We start from the raw sequence: 25,573 nt of genomic DNA on the forward strand, positions 1-25,573 counted from the left end.
AAAAATGTAGCATTTTAATGATGAAATAAAATCACTGTTGTCAATTATCAAATGCGCGTGCGTACACACGCGCGTGCGCACACGCACACACACACACACTGGTTAAGTTCCATAATGTCTGTCAGAGTACAGCTGACAGATGGGTTGCCTCCAAGATTTACTGTATTCCCATTGAGCTTTATCTACAGCTCTCTATCATATGCACATTTTGTTAATTTCTCTAAAAGATGTTTATAAAAATTTATTTTATCTTCATGTGGTGCATAAACTCTCAGGTGTTCTAGGAGCATTTTGAGGATACCGTGGACCGCCATAGAAGACCAATCAGTCGGTTCTAGATCAAATCAAGCCTGCAGCCTCCTTGGAAGTCAAAATGATCAAACTGAGGCTAGCTTACGTTGGTCACATTATAAGACAATAATTCATTGGCAAGGAAAATAATACTAGGAAAAGTTGAAGGTAGCAGGGAAAGAGGAATATTTAACTTAGGATGGATTGATTCAATAAAGGAAGTTACAAGACCAGAACAAGGCTGTTAATGATGGGGTATTTTGAGGACCTTAAATTGTCATAAGTCAGAAGTGTCTTGACAGTACTTAACACACACAAATATTGCCTCGGATTCCACAGCCTCATTGCTTAATGAAATTAGAACCCACATTTTGTCTGTGCAAGATTTACAGTCCTCCAACTGATGTTTATATACAGCTCTCAAGCCATGCTCAAGTATAAATGAAGAGAAAACCAAATGAAGATGAAAACAAATATAGGCTGCAGTGGATTAAATGTAAGAGACTGTGTCTGGTATTTAATGCTCATGACCATCAAAGAGAGCTCATCCCTAGCCTGCCAATTACACCTGGCAGCTGGTCAGAGGCTCTGTAGCTCACCTGGTTTGGCAGGAACACAATAACAGGACAGAGGTAGCGGTTAGGATTTGCCAAGCAACTGAAATGCCACAATACATGGCAGGGAAAACGTGTTCCGCTTGATGGAACAGGTGCTGCTGATAGTTAGGCCCTAAATATATTTCAGGTCTGCTTCTGGAATCTCGCCTTGGTGATTAAATGTAAGTCTATTCTAGGACACCATCTGCAAGTTTGGAAACCTTACCCTTTGAATCTTCAATGGGCAAGCCGTTTGACTTTTGCCAGTTCAAACTTTACTGCGGGAAAGGTTTAGCAAAAACCAGAATGCATTCACGGTTGTTACTTGACAAAACAGAAGTGTCTGTTGTAATTGCTTGGGATTAATTTCTTTTTTTTTTTTGCAACAATAGTGGAGTTATGAGTGGATAAATAGACTCATGGAGATCCCTTTTTGAGCAAACGGGATCTGTTCAGAGGTGGGATCCAGCAGATTCTCACAGGTTCCCGAGAGTAGGTTACTAATTATTTGTGTGTGCTGAGAGGGGGTTACTAATTGGTGATTTTGCCACGTGATTTTTGCCTTAGTTACGCCCCTCCTCTCAGCAGTAGCGTGCAGAACTTGAAGCAGTCTAGCAGGAGGTACACCGGCGTCCTTGCCACAGCCCTGCCCCAGGAATGTCCGGCCATGCCCCCGTCGTGCCCCGCCCAGCCCCATTGGCACTACGCCACAGTTTGAATCCCACCACCATGGGAACCTGTTACTAAAATTTTTGGATCCCACTACTGGATCTGTTCCTTCCTATCTATCATACTGCTGGAGTTCATTTCCACCAAGGAGCTTTGGGAAGTGTACCTTGTTCTCCCATTTGCAGGGAAAATGAAGGAGATGATTTCAATTTCTTAGGGTTTTCTCCTCCCCCCTTCCCCTGCCCACACCACAGCAGTTTCCCGCACTCTTTTGGCCACCATTTCCGAAGGATCAGAAGGTCTTCCTTTTTTTAAAAAAATCGTGCGGAAGGTCTTTGCTGGAGCGATTGACCCAGTGAAATTGATAAGGAGTTGACGAGAAATTGACGTGATCTAGAAAACTAACACAAAACCAAAGATGGAGAAAGAGAAAAGGCAGGCATTCTCTTCCAATGGAGGTTGCACAGAAACAACAGGGAAGGTGGGGGGGGGGGGAGTAGCAGTTGGGCTCAAAATGTAATAAATAATAATGATGATAATAACTTTGAAGGAAGAGAATCCCTGTGCAAACAAAAAACTGGAGGAAACCCCCACTGCGAACCAAACAGCCATGTGGCAAGTAATACATGTATAAATGACCCAAGAAGAAGAAGAAGAAGAAGAAGAAGAAGAAGAAGAAGAAGAAGAAGAGGAGGAGGAGGAGGAGTTTGGATTTATATCCCCCCTTTCTCTCCTGCAGGAGACTCAAAGGGGCTTACAATCTCCTTGCCCTTCCCCCCTCACAACAAACACCCTGTGAAGTAGGTGGGGCTGAGAGAGCTCCGAGAAGCTGTGACTAGCCCAAGGTCACCCAGCTGGCGTGTGTGGGAGTGTGTGTGTGGGCCACTGTGAGTAGCAGAGAGCTGGACTAGATGGACTCTGGTCTGATCCAGCAGGCTAGTTCTTATGTTCTTATGTTCATGAGAGAGAGAGAGAGAGAGAGAGAGAGAGAGAGAGAGAGAGAGAGAGAGAGCCAGCCAGCCAGCCAGCCAGCCAGCCAGCCAGCCAGCCAGCCAGCCAGCTAGCCAGCTTGATGTGACCAGCGGGCAGCCATTTTATTTTCAGGCTGAAGTCACAGGTTGCCAAATCCAGGAGGGGAAATTCTTGGGGATTTGGGGATTTGGGGAGGGAGGGGCTTGGGGAGGGAGGGGGTGTAATGTCATAGTGGCCACCTTCCAAAGCAACCATTTGCTCCAAGGGGATCCATCGCTGTCTGGAGTGAAATTCTAACACCAAGGGATCTCCAGGCCTCACGTAGAGATTGGCAGCCTCAGTGGATGACCGACCATAACCTTGAGTACTGAGAGAAAGCCATACCTCCATAGTCAAACAATCTGCCAACAACGACAACAACAATGTATGGGCAGTAGAAAGCTGGGTTGCCAGCTCTGGGTTGAAAATACCTGGAAGTTCTGGACAGGAGCTTGAGGAAAGAAGGGTTGGAGGGAGGGACGTCAATGGGGCATAATGCCACCACAGTCCTCTTTCCAAAGCAGTCATTTTCTCCAGGTGAACTCATCTATGTTGCCTGGAGATCAGTTATAATCTCAGGAGCTCTCCAGCCACCACCTGGAGATTGGCAACCCTAGAAGGAAAGCAATTTGTTCTCAAGTGGAGGATACCTAAACTTGGGCGGGGGGGAGGTACATTTTGAATAAGTGAGATTTCATAAGGTTCAGATCGTAGTCCATGACATTCACACAGGGGTCTGCAACCTGCGGCTCTCCAGATGTTCATGGACTACAAATCCCATCAGCCCCTGCCAGGATTTGTAGTCCATGAACATCTGGAGAGCCGCAAGTTGAAGACCCACTAGAAGACTCATCTGGACCAATCCGCGTTTAAAAGAAAAGCTGAATAGTGGAATTAGCCTGTAATATTTTTTTTTAACTTTAAAAAATTAATTGCTTCTCAAAAATTAATTGCCTACCGAAGATGAGAAGGAAATAAAAGAAGGCACCTCATTTTGCACTCCATTACATTTTTGGAATGCTTGTTGTTGGAGAACTGTGTGCTACCAACGGGAGCATCTCTCAGGGCCGGATGGTCTGTAGCTTTGTATTTTCCACCTGAGAAAATGGAGCTAGGCTGAAAGTGAAGTAATGATTCCGCATTTTGCATCTCCGCGTAGGGTTGCCAACTCCAGCCTGAGAACTACCTGGAGATTTCAGGGTTGGTGCCTGGAGGGGACGGAATTTGGGGAGAAGGACTTCGATGCAGGTATAATGCCATAGAGTCCACCCAGTAGCATGTCTAAGGTATGGCAGATATGGCACTCGCCCTGGGCACCATTCGAAGGGGGACACCATCTCTGCCTGCCTGTGTAACCTCTATCTGTGGGTTCTGTGGGGCAGAACTTGGAATGAGTTTGCAACAACAATTTTTAAAAACAAAATGCTTTACTTTCTTAACATATAACATATAACATCAACATTTAACATCACATTTCAAGGTCCTGTTCAGGTTGCATTTTCAAGTCCTTATATTTACAGTCTACTGATACTGCCAAGTCCAATTCTTCTTTGCAAGTGGGTTGGCTCCTGGAGACTCCAAGGGCTTGATGAACAGGATTCAACATGATGAAGGTTACTAGGAGAACTCACACCCATTACAACCCCAAAAATAAACCCTGAAACAATAAACTCCAACATTTACAACATAGCAAAATTAAACAACTACCTTCCCAGTAGTTCCCAACAACATTGCAGTTACCTTAACAAGGTGTTAAGGGCTTATACCAATCAAGGTCCGAGTCTGGTAGCCTCGTCTCCTCCAAACTACATGAGCTCTGCAGCCTTCTGCTGCTTTGAGTCTCCACCCCTTTCTGAGTCAACCCATTCTGAGCAGGGGGGTTACACCTGTTTGCCTGCTTGCCTGCCTGCCTGCCTGCCTGCCACAGTCACACTGCCCATATGCCTTGCGCCACCCACCATCCAGCCCCTTGGCACTTCTCAGCCCCTGGTGGCACCATACCCTCCCCACACCAAGTCAAGCTTCAGGGAAAGGTTCCTGCCACCATCTTGGCCAGCCCCTGCCTCCGCCTCCCCACCCAGGCACAGCTAAGTGGCCTCCATGTGACTGGCTGGCCCAGCCCTCTCCATCTGTCTGGGCATGTGCCATTGGTCCACCTGACTTCCCTGTTGGAGAGGGCTCACATGGTGACTACTCACACGGTGACTACTCAGTCATGTTTTCAAAGGTGACCAAGGCCAAGATGTGCTAACATAATTATTCAAAAGGCAGTTCTGCAATTAATTGCTTAGGATTTCTTGTGAAACGGCATTTTACTGCCAGTCATAATCAGGACGCGGAGGACTGTGGAGAATTACCATTCCTAAAACTAGTAAGATTACTACCACATATAACAGGCGGCAATCGTGCAAGTCAGTTAGACCTTCTTTCAATGAGTAGATTGTTCTTTGTATCTTATCTTGGCCTTAATGGTACATTCTGCACAGCAAATGTATAGCAGGTTGTAGTCATTATAAAGAAACCCGTTTCCCTTTTTCTCATTCACCTGAGTGCCACGCAGGCAGCAATTGGATCCCACTGAAACAATCTGGATTGCTTTTGCTCCTTCGTGCGGAGACACTTCTCTTTTTTATTTATTTCCTGCAACATATGCGTAGCTACACAGGCATGCAGAAATGAACCCCCACAGCCATGATCAACTGCACCTGCGTAGCTGCGCATGCGCAACACGCAAGATTAAACGAAAGAAAAAACAGCCCTCCCTGCAATGATAGGGCAATGGCAGGTAGATTCTCCCTGACTGTGGATGGGAGGGAAATGAAGCACCTCCGGCCTGGCCGTTCACATGAGAATGGCTCCAACCAGGGAGTTTTCAAAAGGATTGCCGGTTTCGCGATTTTAGAAAATCCCGAGGCAGACTCATTTTGGGGACGGGACCTGTGCAAAGTCCTGCCCCCAAACAGTTTATATAACATCCTTCACCCACTGTATTTGCCCTGTCCGGAATCCACCAATGTTTCGATATTTAAATCTCTGAGTGCTAAATGGTGGGCATGAACCCTTTACACAAATCAGAAGCCTTCCCTGACCAAAGCCTGATTGCAGTGGTGTAGCACCAAGGGGACAGGGTGGGGCGCAATACATCAGGTGAGTGCCAGTGCGGGGGTGTGGTGGGGGCGTGGCATGGCTGGGGTGTTCTGGGGTGGGGCACGGTGGGCAGGGGCGGGAGGGGGCATGGCGGGAGCGCAGGACCCGGGCATGCCCAGGACGCAGCTCCCCCTCACTCCGCCCCTGCCTGATGAGGTGCTGCCCATTCTTATTCCAACCGGTTTACATCTCTGTTCAGAATTCCATCATCTCAGGCAGTATTTATCTCACGCCTGGAAGCTTATTTTTGCAACCACCGAGACAATAACTTTAATCAAGAAAGCGAGATCTAAATCCGCGTAACAAGACTGTGGAGGCTGCAATGAAATCTTGTTCATTATGTAAGCGTTTCCCCCCTAGTATTATGCAAACCGTATTATTAGAATATCCCTTCCAATTACGCAAGGATATATTTCTCGGATATATGAGCCGGTTCCCAGCATTCTTTCATACTCTTGCTTGATCAACTAACAGAGCACAGGATATGACTATGCAGATTACAGGTTTCCTGTAGCTGAGACATGAAGAAGGTGTGATCATGATAGCGGAGTCAGAAGTGATTTTATTCCATTTCTGATCTTGTTTTTAAATAAAGATGGAACTGTGTTTTATTTCTGTATAAGTTAGGTAGGGACAAACTGTATTAGATAGAAAGTAGGACTTATAGCTATCTTTTGTATTTGCGTCTGCATGGAACCTCCTTGGCTCAAGGCAGGAATCCACCCCTGCTCCACCTGGGCATGTCCCTTTCATTTGCTAAAACCCTGAATGGATGTTTGACAAAAGGGACCCTGGAAGAAGCGCCACAATCTGCCTAATCCCACCAGCAGGCAGATAAGGGTGCCATCGTCGTTAAGTTTTGTTTCCTGACCCCAAACACCCAAAGGACTCTTTTGTGCTTTTCCCACCAGTACCTACGTCATCGCCTCGCCCTACTCCGGCCACGAAATTCAAGAAGGGGCTGCCCACTGGACTCTAATTGGTTCCCATGTATTGCAGATGTATGATTGGTTACTATGTATTCTGTGAATGAATGGTTGTAGGCTGTCCTGTATTCCCCCGAACTCCCGGGAGGGAGAAAGTGCATATAAGCTGTTGTAAAGCTGCTAGGCAGCGCAGTTGCCGTGGCGCGGAGGTGCTGACACGTAGGTCAGCATCTCAATAAAACCTTTTATTATTTCACTGTACTCGCTGTGTCGGGTTCCGTTTCTGTTCCCCTGCGCTGCCGAGAGCTGGTTGGTCTGGAGCTATTAAAAGTTACCAGGCAGCGTGGTAACAATCATAATGCACATTTATGTGTAAGGTTGCTAGTTCTGGGATGGGAAATACCTGGAGAGGGTGAGGGTGGACCTAACAAGGGCAAAGACCTAACAAAGGCGCCCCTACAATGTATGTTTCCGCAGTGGGAAAAGGTCCCGCCCCATCAAGGCATGCCAGCCAATCAGGGGAGACCGGTGAAGCGAGCTCGCCTGGTAGTGGGGATTGCTAAGAGTTCTGCAACCGGGTGTGTCTGCTGTGTGCTCGCTGCGGTGGGGAGGGAGAAACTCCGATGAAGAAGACACAGTTTCGCAACGAACAGTGTGGATCTGTGTGCAAATTTCAACTGGGGATTTGACCATTGACATCCATACCAAGAAGAGCTTCAGCTGCCTATTTCTGCACAGTAAACCTCTGCTAAAGGGACAGGTCATTGTTCCCCAGGTGTGTTGGCAACCAACCCTACATGTGACCTGCATGGATACAGATTCTGGACTGAAGGGGGGCATGTTGCATAGAGAGAAGAAATAGCCTGCAACATACAAGCATGATTATTATCCCTACCCACCCCTTTTCGCCCCACTGCCCAGCAAATATACCTTCTCCACCACAAAAGTGAATCTTTGCTAATTTGGAATATGGATTTGTACAGCTAAACACCAGTAAACTCTTTACCGCCTGATGTGAATACCTTGATCTTGTAGCTCCTTCTCTAATACAAAATCGTTTAAATCACCATGGATAATATATTGCTTTGGGACTTGAATTGAAGTACTGTCAATGATTTTTGGTTCAGAGACCATTTTCAGCCAGCAAATGGTTTACTGGACTGCACTCAGGAATTTGGGTTTACATTTTTGAAGCGGGTGCCAGCCAGGGCTAAGAGACTCATGGCTATTTGCTCCTATCTATATATATAAACATCTATCAGTGCGTTTTTCTGCTGACAGGTAATCTCCCAAACTACTGGACCGATTGCTTTGAAATTTTCACACAACGTCGCATTTGCGTGTGGCCAGGTTTCCATACTGTTTCCACACCTCCTGTTGTGTACATGTTACAACTGTGCCAGTTATTGTGTACATGCCACACCTGTGACAGTTGGAACCACAGTTCTATTCCACAACAGCACCATCTGCTGGCTGTCAAAGCAACACCCTCTGGTACAAGGGAACCAACCATGCCTTCCTTGAAAACCACTGCCTTATGGAGGAGGATGGACTTTCTTCACTCTTTCCTCCACAGCTAGGATGGTGGGCTATGGCCATCTGCCCATGGCCCACCCATCCTAGCGGAGGAAGGGGAAGGTGAGGGAGGGTCCAGGGGTTTGCTCTGAAATTTGAACACAACGTAGCTCATGCCTCCCAGAGAGTTTTATGCTAGATAATTTGCCTGCAAGGGAAGGGAGTGAAAGGGACAGGATCAGCCACCTGCATGTGGCCACCCACCCTAGCAGAGGAAGGGGAACGTTAGGGAGGGACCGGCCGGGCTAAGCCAAGCGCAAGGGAACGGGAAAGAGGGAGGGGAGAGAGGGGCCCCTTGCCCCTCCCCTCCCTTGCAATCATTGTGCAATGACACATGTTCGAACCGTTCGCTTCCCCTTTTCTTTCTTTTCCACTTTACCAGACTCAGCCACAGCAACGCGTGGGTCGGCTGCCTGGCTAAAGGCTTCCTGTATAAACAATCCACGATGGGTTTCGTATATCATTCCCTGCCATCTTACTGTGAATTCAAAGATACAGCTATAAAAGAAAAAGATGTTATAATTAAATGGTTCCTTTATCATTTGCTGCGATTTGTAAATGGAGCGTAGTAGTCTGACTTTGACAAGGAAATCTTGTAAAAGACAGTGAGCATAGATTATAACTAACTTAGCCAGAATGGGGAATGTTGCTTGCATTTTGTGAGTGAATCATAACGTATCCCAGTCCAGTCTTGTGGCTTGGGGGTTCTCAAACTTTGGCAACTGGGGGATTCCAGTTAAATGTTGTTCACTGGTGTCCAGAATCTGCTTTAAAATGTGAGCAAAATGTCACCTTTGCATTTCTTGAACTCAGAATGGAGTGACCTTGCATCTGTTTTCCCATTGAGAATAACTGCAGCTCTGCCATGACTTTTCCAATCAGATCCGCGAAAGACTGAGGGATCTGGAACATCATCGTTTCTATCCAACAAAGGCGGCTGTATGCTCTCCTCTAATTCCCTGAATATACAACTTGCTACAGAGCAAGAGCTAAATATCTCATCTCTGGCCCATTAACCAACGCTGCATATTCATGCTAGCACGCCTAACATTTTCCCCATCAGCTGAAACTTCAGGAGATACCTCCAGATCCCTAAACATCAGAGACTATGCCGCTAAGTGGATGTGGATCTATAGAAACTATAACTCATATTCTTCTGGAATGCTGGTTCTACAGTAACTCATGCGATGATTTTAATTACCTCCTTCTGCTGCTTCCAAGACTTGAGCACTCCAAGTTCCAGGCCACTCGCTTTCTGCTAAGTGACTGTAATCCATCGATCACCTTGGCAGTGGCTAAATTCTTGGAAAGCATTTTAAACACCCGTATTTAAAAGTTTTAAAAGTTTTCTCTTTTAAATGGAAATAATTTGTATGCCATTAAAGGTTAAAATGGAAAATGGAAATGGACTTTTCCAAGTGAGAAACCATCAGGGGAGAAAGAGGTTGCATTTCCTTCTCTTCCCACACAAGTCACCTCCTAGATAAAGTTATCCTGACAACTAAACTTGTGAACGAAAGCAAAATGCTGTTCTCAGTTCCAGGCAGTGTTACCGCGCTGCCTGGTAACTTTTATTAGCTCCAGAACACTCCAGCCTCGCAGCGAGGGGAAATACAAACGGGACCCGGCTAATAGCGAAAGCATAATGAATAGAGAAGGTTTTGACAGATAATCTAAGTGCCACCTCCGGCTTCCAAGGCAACTGCAACTGCTCTAGGCAGCTTTACAACGCCTTACAAAACACTCCGCTTCGAGTCCGAGAATACAAGATGTTCCCACCACCATTCATTAACAAAATACAAAGTAACCAATCATGCATCTGCAGCCACGTGGGAACCAATCATAGGCCCAAGGGCCTCTTCCTTGATTTCACGGCTGGAGTACGGTGAGGCGATGACGTGTGTACTGGCGGGAACCCTTGGGTGTTTGGGGCCAGGAAACGAAACTTGATGACGATGGCCCCCTTATCTGCCCGCTGGAGAGATTAGGCAGGGTGAGGCGCTTCTTCCGGGATCCCCCTTTTGTCCGCATCCATCAAGGAGCTTTACAAGTGAAAGGGACATGTCCAGGTGGAGCAGGGGTGGGCCACTGCGAGTAGCAGAGAGCTGGACTAGATGGAGTCTGGTCTGATCCAGCTGGCTTGTTCTTATGTTCTTATGTTCTTATGTTCATGCGCTGCCTCTTCCCTACCGGGCTGGGTCTTCTAGCCGCATTCTCCAGTAATCCTTCTGCCATCCCTCGGGAGGCTGTGAAGAGACTGCCGTTCCCGGTCTCAGAGAGTTGCTAAATTTTATAAGCACTGAGGCCGGGGGGTGGGGCTTGGGGAGGCATGGCCATGCCCCCAGGGGTGAGTGGGGGCGTGGCCTCACCCCAACCCCCCCATTAAAATCTATCCCTATGTCACTGCCGAGGGGGCTAACAGTTCCAATGTCAAGCCCCTGATACATTGGTCTTGCCATGTCTCCAGGGGAGGACAGGAGGTTGTGACAACCTGACTGTTACTGCTTGTAGTCTGTGTTACTGCTTTGCTATGTAGGAATGTGTGGGCTGTTTCTCTCCTGTAAGGAGACTCAAGGTGGCTTACAAGCTCATTTCCCTTTCTCTCCCCACAACAGACATCTTGTGAAGTAGGTGGGGCTGAGAGAGTTCAGAGAGAACTGTGACTAGCCCAAGGTCACCCAACAGGAATGTAAGAGTACAGAAACACATCTGGTTCACTAGATAAGCCTCTGCCATTCAGGTGAAGGAATGGGGGAATCACACCCGGATCTACAGATTAGAATCCACCTGCTCTTAAATCCTACTTCATAATTCATTTCTGACTTTCCTCCCCCCTACCTACAGGCAATCTCTGCAGGAGGTCAGTGGGGGCTGAAAGAGTTCTTGACAGATCCGTGGACCGCCCAAGGCTGCAGGGAGTCGAGCAGGCTTTGGCGTGTGCAGGCTTCATGCAGGGAGGAAAAACCAACCCAGTTCTCCAGGTTAGAGTCTGCTGCTCTTAACTACTACGCCATGCTGGCATCAGCCGCCTTAAATACTTGGCTAGAAAGACACAACGGAACTATGTTCAAGAAAGTAAACAGTGAGTAATAAAATACTTGAAGTGTAGGAAAGACTAGCCTTTTAATTATTATTTTAATTGTTAATTTATTTCATTATTAATGTAATTATTCTGTGTAAAAATATGTTGCATTCAACCTTTTTTCTCGAAAGGGAAGGGATGTATTACGTTGTAAAAAAGGAGCTATTTTAGCAGTTGAAAAAAGAACGAAGCAGCACAAGTCACCTTGAAAGCAGATGGAAAACAGTCAAAGACTAATAGCAAATTTATGATCCCGTTTAAGAGCAAGAGCCAAATCAATCCAAATAGACTAATAAATTCACAGGCTAGATTGGACGAGGACATGTTAAAGTAGGTTTTATTAGTAAAATCAATTTGGTACATGCCTGTGATAATTATTATTGGAGCACAGGCCCTGCTGGTTGTGGAGGGGGGAGTTGAAAAATAGCCAACGGTGTATAAACATTTTTTTTAAAAAAACCAAAATTCTCATTTAGCCATTTTTTTTAGTATACATATACCCTTGACCACTGAAAACCAGTCAAAACTGAGAGTGTTTTCAACAGCACCTCAGAAGAGTGTTTGCGCTTTGGTGACTCTCCAAAAAGTGAAGTACTCTGTTGGTCTCTGGTGGTACCTTTTGCTTTTTATTTATTTTTTATTTTTTTATTATTTATTATTAATTTTATATACCGCTCTCCCCCTGAGGGCTCAGGGCGGTTCACAACAAGGTTAAAACATACATTAAAACATAATTTTCATATCAATTACCTAAAAACAGAACCCATTTAAAAATGGGTGGATGGCATCTGGCTACCACCCTCCCCCCCCCTTGTGCCCACAGGAGGCCAGATGACACGGTAGATGTATTTTTTAACCAGGCTGGCCAAACGCCTGGTGGAACAGGTCCGTCTTGCAGGCCCTGTGGAAACTCTGTAAGTCCCGCAGGGCCCTGATCTCCCTAGGAGCCTGTTCCCACCAGGTAGCCAGGGCTGAAAAGGCCCTGCCCTCGGGCCGAGGCCAGCCTGATCATTTTGGCCTAGGGATCACTTAGGCAGGTCCCCCTCCTCCGAGGAGCGGAGGGGCCTACCGGGGCAATATGGGGAGAGGCAGTCCCTCAGGTATGCAGGTCTGAGACCGCGAACGGCTTTGACTTGGCTTATGTAACTTGCACATGGATGGCAGAGTCAAGAGAGTGGAGGAGAAGTCGATCTATGGCTACCAATCTTGATCCTCCTTGATCTCAGATTGCAAATGCCTTAGCAGACCAGGTGCTCAGTAGCAGCAGCAGCAGCAGGCCATTGCTTTCACATCCTACACGTGAGCTCCCAAAGGCACCTGGTGGGCCACTGCAAGTAGCAGAGTGCTGGACTAGATGGACTCTGGTCTGATCCAGCAGGCTAGTTCTTATGTTCTTATGTTCTGGGAGAGTAATGGGAGAGATCCCAAGTCATTACTCTTGTCACAGGACAGTTTGGAAGTCATTATATAGGTACTGACTGCCAAGAAAAGAGACTGATTTGAGGAAGCTATGAATGTGGACCATGAGCTTAACCTTATTCATCCTCTATCTTGACGTTTGGAACTTCAAATGGACAATATAAAACTACACAGGGATTAAATAATAGTAGGTATTGCTCATAGGAATACAGGATTGTCTCTCAAAGGCTTGTTTGGCTCTGTTCTGTCTGTGGTTCTTCTATGTGGGCCCTGCACTTTGCACTTTTCTACATTAAAATCACCTGTATTGTTTATGTAACTGTTTTGGATTTTGACCAATGGGCATAGTGCAATAGTTGTTGTCTAGATTGAAGCACAGAGTGCCAGGATCCAGTGACGTAGGTGTAGATTTTTTAATGGGGGGATTGGGGGGCCATGCCCCCACCTGCCCCTGGGGGCGGGCCACACCTGCCACACCTCCCCAAGCCCCGCCTTTGGCCTCAGTGCTTATAAAAGCAGCTCTTGGAGGCCAGGGATGGCAGACTCCCCTGCCCCACCCCACCCCGCCCTGCCCTGCTCCACCCCCCACACCGGCTGGGCTCCCAGCAGGCAGTCGGCAGTCCTTTCTGCCCTCCCCTCCGGGCAGAGGCGTAGCTAGGGAAATTGGAACCTGGTGCAAAAAAATCTGAGTTTTGCACCACACACTACCCCCCATAGGCGGCCACTGTGATGCTGGAATCCACCCCCAAACAGCATCACTTTCAATGGCGTTTAAACTAGGGAGCCCAGATTCTCCTTTTAAATCCACCCCAGTTAAAACAACAGTGGAAGTGGTGTTGTTTGGGGATAGATTCTCCCCCGCCCCCCGAAACAGCATCACTTTCAATGTTTAAACTGGGGACCTCAGATTCTCCCTTTAAATCCATGCAGAAGGGGGTGGATTTAAAGGAAGAATCTGGGAAATTGGTAAGGTCAAGGGTGCATTGAAGAAAGTAGCAGCACTAAAAATTTCAGGATATCTTAGAGACTCTCCAGATGATAACAGTTAAGGGACCCCGCCGCATAGCCCCCATCTCCTATTAGCTCTCATTGGAAACAATGGGGGATGGGGGCCACACCCTTTGGGAGTCCTTAACTTTGGACCCCCTGAACCAAACCTCACCAAACCTGGGTGGTATCATCAGGAGAATCTCCAAAAAAATCCCTGTAATTTTGGTGCAGCTAGCCTAAAAATGCACCCTCTGCAGGCCAAAAACCGAAAAAACACTAACAAATACCAAAAAACACAACAAACGTGGGGCGGAGCTTCAAAAATGTAATAGAGGGGTTGAACCTGAGGAATCCCCCCTTACCTACGTCCTTGCCAGGATCTGTGATGATTGTGATGGATTTGGAGCTGGGGGACCTGAAGTAAAATCTCCAAGCAGCCATGAAGCTCACTTGGTAGTCTCTCGACCTACATCATAGTGGGGTTGCCAGCTCTGGGCTGGGAAATTCCTGGAGATTTTGGAGGTGGAATCTGGGGGAAGGTGGAGTTTGAGGAAAGGAGGATCATAAACAGGGTCATAATACCATAGAGATCAAATTTCAAAACAGCCATTTTCTCCAGCGGCACTGGTCTCTTTTGGCCGGAGACCAGCTGTAACTCTCTGGCCTGCACTTGGAGGATGGCTGCCCGACTTCCAGAGGTGGGATCCAGCAGGTTCTCACCAGTTCCCGAGAGGGGGTTACTAATTATTTGTGTGTGCCGAGAGGGGGTTACTAATTGGGTCCACTTTTCCATTAGAAATTCCATTAGGTCCAAAAAGCATAAAGTCCTGTTGTTTCCTACGTGGCTGGTTAGCGAAGGTAGAAAACGGGATAATTCTCCCTGTTGGGCTGTTTTAAAAACATGCTTTAGTAATCTGGCAAAGTTCCTTGTTTAAGGAAAGTCTCCTTCTTTTGATTTCTAGAAACAAAATTCAGTATTTGAAAGTATTAAGTATTTGACAGGCAGTCAATTAGAGGAGAAGTAGTTGTTTCTGTTGGCAGTAGACGATAGGACTTGCTATAACAGAAAGATAGCAACTGGAAATTAGGAACTTTTTTTTACAGTAAGAGTTTTTTACAGTAACAAAGAAATTATTAACGCCCCGCCCCCGGAATGCCCGGCCACGCCCCCGTCGTGCCCCGCCCAGCCCCATTGGCGCTACGCCACTGTTTGAATCCCACCACCAAGGGAACCTGTTACTAAAATTTTTGGATCCCACCACTGCCAACTTCATAGAGTTGCTGTAAACTTAAAATTGGATGATGCCTGCTATCTATACAACCCCCTGAGCTTCTTAGTTGGAAGGACTGGTCACCAGGGTTAATATTAAGAATACTGGGAGGATCGCAAGTATTTGTTTACTGCCTTGCCAGCGCTGACCTGAAATGTGTTTCTCACCCAAACATCATAAATATTGCAGGAAATACGTTGCTCAGTAAAACTCTTGCATAACTGCCGCGGGGGGAAAGTGTTTTTAAAAACTGAACCGTTGGAAAGGCCTATATTTTTTACAGCCGTACATTCTCTCTCTGGCAATATTGCTGTTTAGCTCAGAAGAAGAAAAAGCACCAAAAAGACAATAAAACATGAAGGTTTTTTGGCAAGAAAATGTGCTGATCGGAACTTACACTTTCTGGTAGTTGCAGCAGCTGCCTTTCTTCTTCTGCCACCTAGATTTAAGTTAAAAGAGGCTCTAGGCACTAAGGACCAGATGCGCTAAGTTGCCAACTCCAGGTTGGGAAATTCCTGAATATTTGGGGTTGGAGTCAAGAAAGGGCGGAGTTTAGGGGGGAAGGTCCATAGTGGGGCATAATGGCCATAAAGACCACCCTCAAAAGCAGCAGTGTTACTCCAGGAAAACTGACCTATGTCATATGGAGATCAGTTTGAATTCCAGGAGAACTCCAGGTCTCCTCTGGGGGGTTGGTAACCATAGCGGTAAGCGTTGGAGCAACAGATAGGAAATAAGGGTCAACCTTCTTTGTGCCAAATAGACACAAGTGACTTTGTGCCAAATAAACACAAATAAACACCCTGTGCAGTTAACAGGGTGGGAGTCGTTCACGCAAGCTGTAAACACCTCTCCCTGTGAGGCCACAGGGGAGAGACAAGGCCCTGGAAACTCCTCTCCCTGTGAAGCAACAAGGGAGAGAGAGAGGGAGGGTGTGAACTCTCAAGCCAGACAAGGGAAAGGAGGCAAGGAGACCTCCTAGGAGGAGGGTGGCGTGGGCGAGGGCTGCCCCGTACACCACGGTAGTTTCTTGGCCCTTGGGCCAATTGGGAAAGTCATCGTCTGGGGAGACCAACCCCCAGGTTAGGGAGGAGGGAAGGACACACCGCCCAAAGGGCCTGGGCGAGGGGGGGAACGCCCAGTGGTGGGATCCAAAATTTTTAATAACAGGTTCCGATGGTGGTGGGATTCAAACAGTGGCGCTGCCACACACACGCACCTCCAGTCCCTATTGGGCAGGGAAGTTGCTTTAATACCCCTTCTCGGCACTCAGAAAAAATTAGTAACCACTTCTAGAGAAGTGGTGAGAACTGGTTGGATCCCACCTCTGGGAACGCCACAGCAGGAATGTAGGAGTGCGGAAACACATCTGGTTCACCAGATAAGCCTCCACCACTTAGGTGGAGATGTGGGGAATTAAAACCCGGTTCTCCAGATTAGAATCCACTTGCTTTTAACTACTACATCATGCTAGCTCTTAACCATTACACCACGAGTGCACACTCACTGATATAGCATGATACATTAATAATTTCTGTGCTGGGAAAAGTACAGAAGAGAAACAAGATGATAATGCAGTTGTAGCACCTTCCCTTTGAGGAAAGCCTGCAGCGTTTGGACTTCTGGGGGATGTTAGAAGTTCATAAAATTATGCATGGGATGGAGAAAGCAGACAGAGAGGACCCACAACGACCTGTTGAATCCGGCTGTGAAAGCCTTCTCTTCAGCCGCCTTCCCTTATTAGGAGGAGGAGGAGTAGTAGTAGTTTGGATTTATATCCCCCCTTTCTCTCCTGCAGGAGACTCAAAGGGGCTGACAATCTCCTTGCCCTTCCCCCCTCACAACAAACACCCTGTGAGGTAGGTGGGGCTGGGAGAGCTCCGAGAAGCTGTGACTAGCCCAAGGTCACCCAGCTGGGGTGTGTGGGAGTGTACAGGCTAATCTGAATTCCCCAGATAAGCCTCTACAGCTCAGGCAGCAGAGCTGGGAATCAAACCCGGTTCCTCCAGATTAGATACACCAGCTCTTAACCTCCTACGCCACTGCTGCTCTCTGTCACTGTCCCAGTGGGCGCATCAGAGCTGTCACTGTCCCAGTGGGTGCATCAGTTAAATCAATGGGAAACTAACAATTTCTTCAAGACTGAGAGAGCCTTCTCTCGATCTTTCCCCCAGGGCCAGATAGACCTCTTGCGCATTTAATGCGTAAACGCTATGCACACCTACTCAGGAATCAGCTCTGACACAGCGGAGCTTACCACTGAGCATCCATGCATAAAATTGTCCTGCATCTTCGGAGCAGTCAGTATAAGAAATTACATATTACACGAGCACAGTTAATTTTAGAAACTTTTACCTATTTATGCTGAATGCTTTCCCTTAATACCTGAGTGAATAGCTTGCTTATCCTTGACCTCATTTAAACACCCTGCTCACAGATGGAGTCGCTCAAGGGCTTTTTCCTCCACGAATGTATAAAGAATCATAAGGATTATAACGATCTTTGAAAAAAACTTTTCTGACCAGAGAGAACTCTTGAAATGGTAGATGTAGACCCATCATTTGGGGAGAGGGGCGGATGTCAGGGGGATGCTATCTAGGTGATTGAGATTGTGCAATTGCTTAAAATAACAAATTGCTGCTGCAGCCATGCCCCCAAAATGGGTACATCCCATGTATCAATTCTGCTCTATGCAGATGACGCTGTCCTTCTCTCTCGATCCAGAGTTGGCCTCAGACGCTTAATGAAGCGCTGTGTGGATTACTGTGAATCCAACAGACTGACAATTAATTATGAAAAAACCAAGGTATTGGTCTTCTCCAGGCGCTTTAAGAAGCTCCCATGGGCAATGAAAAGCACCCAAATTGAACAGGTTAAGTGCTATAAATACCTTGGCCTCTCATTCTCCTTTAACCTTTCATGGGCAACCCAGAGGAAGGCCGCTCTCCTAGCTACATCTGATAGTATGTCAGCACTACTACGTTTCTTTTACAGCAGTGGCCACTCCTTTATCCCTCCTGCCCTCAAATTTTTCAATGCCAAAGTCGCCTCGAGATTGCTTTACGGAGTCCCAATTTGGATTCAAGCTACTTGTTGGACAACCTTGATCCTTCTCTCTGTATGATGGTGGCAGACTTTCTCCTGGAAATTACTAAATGCCAGTAGATTTCCTTTGTCCTAACATGTATATCCTGTATTGTATATGCTTTTTAATCTGTTTTTATTATTGTTGTACTGCTGTCTATGCCAATAAAGGCTTGCTTCCAAAATTGCTGCTGCTAGAAATATATATGTAACCAGTCTGCTTTATGTATCCACTGCCATCTGTGCATTCTTTCCTTACTTTATGGCTTCACATGCTTTGTAGAAAACTAGGCTTCCCCTGGTACTCCTGTCCCATGGGAACTGTGTTACATCCGTTCTCTCGTACGGCAGGAAGTCAGGTGGCTTTCTCTTGCTATCTGCCACTGACCTTGGGATGCCTTAGCTCCAAAGACTGGCTTTCACAAACTCATGGGGAAATGGGAGGGGGGCTCCCTACCAGGGAGAAAGGGGACTGTGAATGCCAGCTTTGTTAGAACTGACTTTGCCACCTGTGGGGCTTTGATGCCTGTTCAATAAATGCTACTGATCAATACTTCAGAGTCCATTTATTGACTTAAGGTTGCGAAACCTAACAGGAGACTAGGAACCAATTTTGACAGCTGGTTCATCCTTATCCATTTTCAGCTTAACACTCTCTCATCTCCTTGGCATCTTGGCAGAAGAGAAGAAGAGTTTTGGATTTATATCCCCCTTTCTCTCCTGCGGGAGACTCAAAGGGGCTTACAATCTTCTTGCCCTTCCCCCTTCACAACAAACACCCTGTGAGGTAGGTGGGGCTGAGAGAGCTCCGAGAAGCTGTGGCTAGCCCAAGGTCACCCAGGTGGCGTGTGTGGGAGTGTACAGGCTAATCTGAATTCCCCAGATCAGCCTCCACAGCTCAGGCGGCAGAGCTGGGAATCAAACCCGGTTCCTCCAGATTAGATACACAAGCTCTTAACCTCCTATGCCACTGCGGCTCCTTTACTGTTTAGTGCTTACATCTGGTTCCAAATAGTTTATGAGCCTGTTCAATAATGTTGGGGCCGTGCTGCGTGCCTACCTCTCTTGCCACTTCCATCCTCTGCTTCCTGGTAAACCATGAGAGAACCCACCAATTATTATCCTTTGAATAAAATTGTCCTATTGCACATTCAAAGCCTGATTTTCCAAGATTTGAGGGCTAATTTGTGTTTGGGGAAGGCGATGCACACACGGGATACACGCTGGCTATGGCTCTGCTTTCAGTCTGTAAAACGAGTGCATTTAACACAGATATAGTTAGATATTTTGAGCGATTTCTAGTTCCTAAATGTTTTCCTTTTTTTGCACACTGAAGATATATTATGCTTGGATGCAAAAAATTCGTAAGGTTAGCGTTTTCCCACTCACCCCGATCCCCCCTATGCCACGCGCTGCTCTCGGCGCGCGCCCAGGCGTCCCCACAACGCCCGGGCGTCCCCATCAAAAGGCGCCCTTTACAAGAGCGTCAGGTATGCCGTGCGCTGAGGGGGCGCGACAGCGGCAGCATCGGGGTGGCTGTGCTGTCGCTGCCCCTGTCGTGGGGAGTGCCCCGGGACCCCGTGCTACATGAGAAGAGTAGCGCGGGGCTTAAGGTAAGTGGGGAAAGATCCATAATTAGCACCTATATAATCTCAGATTTATACACCATCCTAGAAATATGGTGTTGTCTTTAAATTAAATAGGAATGTTAGAGTGGTCAAGAGCAGTGGACTCTATTCTTATCTGGTGAGCCAGGTGTGTTTCTGCACTCCTACATTCCTGCTGGGTGACCTTGGGCTAGTCACAGTTCTTCGGAACTCTCTCATCCCCACCTACCTCGCAAGGTGTCTGTTTTGGGGAAATCAAGGGAAAGGAGTTTGTAAGCTGCCTTGAGTCTCCTTACTGGAGAGAAGGGTAGGGTATAATTTCTCTTAATAACATCAAGTGGATCCTACTGCCCCTCCCTTTTGGGGTTTTGAGGGAATTGATAGTAGGTGCCATCTTTTGTGTTGATTTTAATGCTGCATTTTAAATGGGGTAGGGTTTATATTTATTAGAGCCTGTATTAACTGATATTTAACGGATTTTAATCTGATATATGTGCTCTATTTATATGTTGTTCACCGCCCTGAGCCCTCCGGGGGAGGGCAGTATATAAACCTAATTAATACTAATACTAATACTAATACTAATACTAATACTAATACTAATACTAATACTGATGATGATGATGATGATGATGATGATGATGATGATGATGATGATGATGATGATGATGATGATGATGATGATGATGATAGTATAAACCCAAACTACTACTACTCCTCTTCTTCTTCTCTGTTTTAATTTCTGCCTCCATCTTGACTGAGTAATATTATGGAACTACCACCTCAGCACAGTGAAGGATGTACTCCTTTGGAACATGTGGAGTTTTTCTAGCCGGGACTTCTGCCAGCATCCCGTCCTATCTTCTGATTCAGCCAGGAGTAAAAAATCCTAAAAAACATTTCAACTGTTAACTAGGTCACTGAGGACAATTATTAATTCTGTTATAAAAAATGCCACCAAAAAAAAAAAAATCACAGTATTACTGTGGAAGTGATTGCCTCCCCACTGTGCCTTTTGGTCATGCTGGGTATTATTCAAATCCTAGGCACAGAATCACGATTAAAAAATGATTTGTTCAACAGGGAAATTTCAAAAAAATATACATTTGCAGGTAAACAGCAAAAAAAAAAGATATTAAAAGGATATAAGATGCATCCTAAAATATAACTCCCCACATTGGTTGGTGCTGGGTTCAAAATATAGTGAAAATGAAGAAAACTTGTACCAACAGGCTACAATAATGACTTCAAAAAATTAGTTCTCCCACTGGAGTAGCAATTTACTTTCAAGTAACCAAAATAATTTTATAATTTTACAAACAGTAACCAAATGTTTTGGAAAAATTGTTTACATTCTCCCATTGGAGTAATGTATATAAACACAAGCTAGAACGGCACGGCAATGTAATCTAAATACAAATATAACACCTAGCCAGATTCTAGATAATTAACCAACTGGCCTCCTTAAACTTCACGGCTGTTAAAGGCAGGTCAGAGTTTTTCAAAGTACAATAATGGTTACAATCAGGGAGGACAACGCTCTGCAATTGGTTTATTCTTATGCCGCTCGAACATTTATATATTGTCTACAATTCTGTTGAGGCTATTTCAATGGCCTTATTGGGCTCTCCAAATGGTACCGAAAGTCAAAACCTCTTGCTAGTTAGTCCTCAATCCTCACTGTCCAGACGAAAGATCTAACCCTTCTTTCAATATTTCCAAGGAAGCTTTGATCAGGATAAGAGGGGAGGGCGGGGTGTTGGCCAACACAAAAAAATGAGCCCTTCATTTTATTGAATAAGGGTCAGCCATCCCTGCTACTAACCCCAAGCGTCCAAATTAAGTTTTGAAATTTGATGCGAATGAATGAATGAATTATTATCATTAACTATCAGAACCATTACTTGGACTGTAGGAAGTTAAAGTACACTTCAAACCTATGGTGTTGTCAGCACTAAAAAATATTGAAGATTTGTCCCAATTTAGGAAGAATCAATATCTAGGAGCAGTAGTGGCGTAGGAGGTTAAAGAGCTCGTGTATCTAATCTGGAGGAACCGGGTTTGATTCCCAGCTCTGCCACTTGAGCTGTGGAGGCTTATCTGGGGAATTCAGATTAGCCTGTGCACTCCCACACATGCCAGCTGGGTGACCTTGAGCTAGTCACAGCTTCTCGGAGCTCACTCAGCTCCACCCACCGCACAGGGTGTTTGTTGTGAGGGGGGAAGGGCAAGGAGATTGTAAGCCCCTTTGAGTCTCCCGCAGGAGAGAAAGGGGGGATATAAATCCAAAACTCTTCTTCTTCTTCTTCTTCTTAAGTGACCATGTTTGGAGGCGATATCACCTTCATCTAGGGTGGTGATTGTGAAGAACTGCAAGAGGGTCTCTCCAGATTGGGCTAATTGGGGACTGCAACCTACGGCTCTCCAGATGTTAGTGGACTACAATTCCCATCAGCCCCTGCCACCATGGCCGTGAACATCTGGAGAGTTGCAGGTTGCAGACCTCTGGGTGGAAAACAAGGCTGAAGAACAGGAAATGGACCTGAATACTCTATTAAGGTCAAGAACCAACATCTGCCACAAATAAAAATATACAACCGAACATATATGAAACATCAGAAGTCCATAACGTTATATCATGTTTATAAACAATGAAATTAGAAGATTATAAAAATATCATAAAATTAAAACCATCAGTTAATATGGCTGAAACATCAAATTGGGTCAAGTCAAAGTAGTGCTATGAAATTTAAACTCTGTTGCTTAAACTCCTATTGCATATTGCCACCAGCTTCCTAATTTGTGAACGGGAAATATAAAACAATGATTTTAGATAAGGGCAAAAAAAAAATCTACACAATTTTATCTATATAGCTATGAGTTCTAAATCGATGGGGACTGAAAGGAAAAGAGCTCTTGAGGTCTTGGTGGACAGTTCAGTTAAAATGTTGACTCGAGCTGCTACCACACACTGGGAATTCTCTGTGTTTCTTTCATTACCAGTGCGAATGCAGAGGCGCGGAGCTTGCCTTTGGGAAATTTTCCGCCAACTTCCATCTCAGGCTGAGCTGTGGCGGCCATTTTCCTGCATTTCTTTTTCCTGTTGGGACACCAGAAGGCTTTTTAAAAAAAATTGAAACGGGTAATTACTACAGCACTACACATTTCGTTAAAAACTCAGATGTGCTTTGCTGGCATGGCAGGAAAACAATTATGGGGAAATGGTGCCGGGGAGAGATGCGTAGTGGGAAAATGACACCAATCTCGGCAGCTCCTTTGCATGGGTGGAAAATACACATCCTTTTTTCCAGACGGTGTGCAAATTAACTCTGTGTTCTGTTCAAAACAAATCAGAATAAAGTAGGTTTTTGGAAACAGCATATTGAGGATGGGGAAAACCTAAAAAGAGAATAATAACAGGAAGCACAATATTGTACGGAAGCAGTAAATAGAACTCTGGGACCAATGTTTTAAATTATGATCAGAGCCGCACATGCAGTGATAGCATTGGGCTGGAAAGATAATAAGAAATGGACAATCTCAAAATGGTTGGAATATGTATGGGAACAAATACAGTTAGAAATTTTTGAGATGATGGCAAAAAATATGCTATGGCGAGAGAAATTAAGAGACATTATGAAGATATGGACAGTGTTTGAGGCCTGGTTGAGAGAAGCTGGATTCAATGAAGAAATCTGGAAGAAGAGAACATGGAAGAAGAAAAAGAAGAAGAGTTTGTATTTATATCCCCCCTTTCTCTCCTGTAGGAGACTCAAAGGGGCTGACAATCTCCTTGCCCTTCCCCCGTCACAACAAACACCCTGGGAGGTAGATGGGGCTGAGAGAGCTCCGAGAAGCTGTGGCTAGCCCAAGGTCACCAGGGTGGCGTGTGTGGGAGTGTACAGGCTAATCTGAATTCCCCAGAGAAGCCTCCACAGCTCAGGCGGCAGAGCTGGGAATCAAACCCGGTTCCTCCAGATTAGATACACGAGCTCTTAACCTCCTACGCCACAGATTGGAACTTCTGCTGCTTGCTTGAACAACAGGGAAAAAGAAGAGGGGGAGGGAGGGGAAAAAGGGGGGAAAATGTATAGTTTGAAAAAAAATATTGTATGTAACGGTTATATAAAAATTCTATACAATAAAAAAAATTTTAAAAAAATATTGTACGGAAGCTCCAAACAGGAAGTGGAAGAGTTTGGATTTATACTCCCCTGTTTTCTCCTGCAAGGAGTCTCAAAGCAATTTACAAACTCCTTCCCTTCCTCTGCCTATAACAGACCATTTGTGAGGTAGGTGGGGTTGAGAGAGTTCTGAGAGAACTGTGATTCATTCAAGGTCACCCAGCAGGTTTCATGTGGAGGACCAAAAAAACAACAACCCAATCCCGGTTCACAAGATTAGAGTCTCCACTCACGTGGAGGAGTGGGGAATCAAACCCAGGTCTCCAGATTAGAGTCCACTGCTCTTAACCATTACAGCAGAGAAAAACCTCCATGTGGAAGTTGCCTCAATGTGCCTGTAGGTAGGCATGAGGGCAAAGAGACAGGATATGCAGAAGCCAAATTTTCTAATTCTCTGTGTGTGTGTGCGCGGGCGCAAGCAGGTGCATGCACACCGGTGCACAAGTGAGTATATGCATGCACATAGGAGGAGATTTCCATTCATGACTCTGTCAGGCATAGATCTGCAGTTTGTGTGGTAAACTATCATTTGCAAGGCAGGTTTTCCATTCCATTTAGGAGAAACTGGATAATGCTTAGGATTTCCCAGAACTACAATTGGGGACCTCGCTATGTGTGTAAATGCAAAGATGAGGAGAGGTGTTTCTCAGCTTTCTTGAAATTGGACAGAATAGCTGGTAATACCTATAGAGCACAGGTGTCAAACTTGCGGCCCTCCAGATGTTATGGACTACAGTTCCCATCATCCCCTGCCAGCATCATGCAAACTGAGAAATGTGCACAACTGGATTTATTTCGCATACATTACTGTATATGAATTAATTCAATGGTAGAACGGTCTGACCTTGATAGTTGAAGGAAGAAACAGAATTGTGTAGGGCATGAAAGAACTCCATGCCTAGCTTACCTTATACAGCTCGGTTTCTGAAAAGGTAACAGGTATCATCCATACATTTTGAAACATATATTCCTTAGCATTGAAGCGAGAACCATTTTTTTAAAAAAAGTACAGCACATAAGATTATCAGGAAACTAGATTCTATTCCCAATACTGCATTTCCTGTGTTCTTGCAGGAAGACAACATATATACCTGCCCTATATATGTCTAATGTTTTGATCCAATGAATTGCAACGTTATGCCCTGTCAGATGCAGGACAGGTGAATAGTCTTAGTGTCTAGCTGTGTCTGCTCTGCTTCCCAGAGAAAAGCTGTGTACAGATGATAACGTTTCAGAGATAACTATGATTTCATCCAGTCCACAGGACTTATGGTCTCAGACTTCAGTTTCCTTATAAAGCTGATTCTGTTTCCTTTAAGTATGCAAAGAAATGCATTTCTTTTTTTATTAGAGGGGGGATCTATAGAAAAAATAGGAAAATTAAGTAAAATGCATTTTATTTTCTTTATTTTCTCACATGTTCAAAATCTTTCTGTGTACTGTAGTATTTTCTTTTGTGCTCTACTGTGTACCAATTCTGTTAAGGGCGATAAAGGACCATAAAAGATGCCTATTTTATGCATACTTTCAAACCACATTATCTTGCTGAGAGTGTTTCAACCAATCACAGGCCAAATTCCCACTGCCAATTAATCCAAAGATACTCACCCGAAATATCCAGGTTTCACGAAGAACTCCCCACAGCTGAACTGCCGAACACAGATTCATCACACTTCTGGCACTCCCCTCCCCATCCCGTGTTTTCCCCGAACCTGCTTGAA

The sequence above is a fragment of the Sphaerodactylus townsendi genome, linkage group LG10 (genome assembly GCF_021028975.2).
Source record: "Sphaerodactylus townsendi isolate TG3544 linkage group LG10, MPM_Stown_v2.3, whole genome shotgun sequence".
Taxonomy (NCBI): domain Eukaryota; kingdom Metazoa; phylum Chordata; class Lepidosauria; order Squamata; family Sphaerodactylidae; genus Sphaerodactylus; species Sphaerodactylus townsendi.